Genomic DNA, 518 nt, shown 5'->3' with positions numbered 1-518 from the left:
AAAAAAAAAAGCAAGCAAATAAACAAAAACCACTTTAAAAACAAAAATACACCCCAAAGAGAAAAACTTGTAATCCTAGCACCCGGGATGCTGAAGTTGAGGACCTTGAGTTGGAAGCAAGCTGGCTAGCCTGGGCTGAAGACCCAGCTCAAAAAAATACACAGATTACTGGGCGCCTTTAATCCCAACATTCGAGAAGCAGAGGGGCAGGCGGAGCTCTGTGAGTTCCAGGCCAGCCTGGTGGGTAAAGGAGCTTGCAGCCAAGCCTGACGACCTGAGCTCCATCCCTAGGACCAGTGTTGTAGAAGAGACCTGACTCCCAAGAGCTGTCTTCTGACCTCCATTCACACACACACACACATACACACACTGACATACACTATAGTATACACACACAGACGTAATAAATATGAAAAAGGTTTATTATTTGTGCTTACTTAGAATTTACACACATGCAAAAATTTTATTTTTATTAATTTATTTATTTGGGAGTATGCATGTACCATGGCGCACACGCA

The 518-nt window shown here is 42.9% G+C and overlaps 1 protein-coding gene across 1 annotated transcript in view; it reads left to right on the top strand.

Annotated features, from left to right (window-relative positions):
- Zglp1 (zinc finger, GATA-like protein 1) overlaps positions 1–518 on the top strand; it is a 5,679-nt gene that overhangs the window by 1,911 nt on the left and 3,250 nt on the right. The gene's annotated exons all lie outside the window — the stretch shown is intronic.

The sequence above is a fragment of the Microtus ochrogaster genome, chromosome 5 (assembly GCF_000317375.1).
Source record: "Microtus ochrogaster isolate Prairie Vole_2 chromosome 5, MicOch1.0, whole genome shotgun sequence".
NCBI classification, from domain to species: domain Eukaryota; kingdom Metazoa; phylum Chordata; class Mammalia; order Rodentia; family Cricetidae; genus Microtus; species Microtus ochrogaster.
This window is presented reverse-complemented; position numbering and strand designations above follow the sequence as displayed.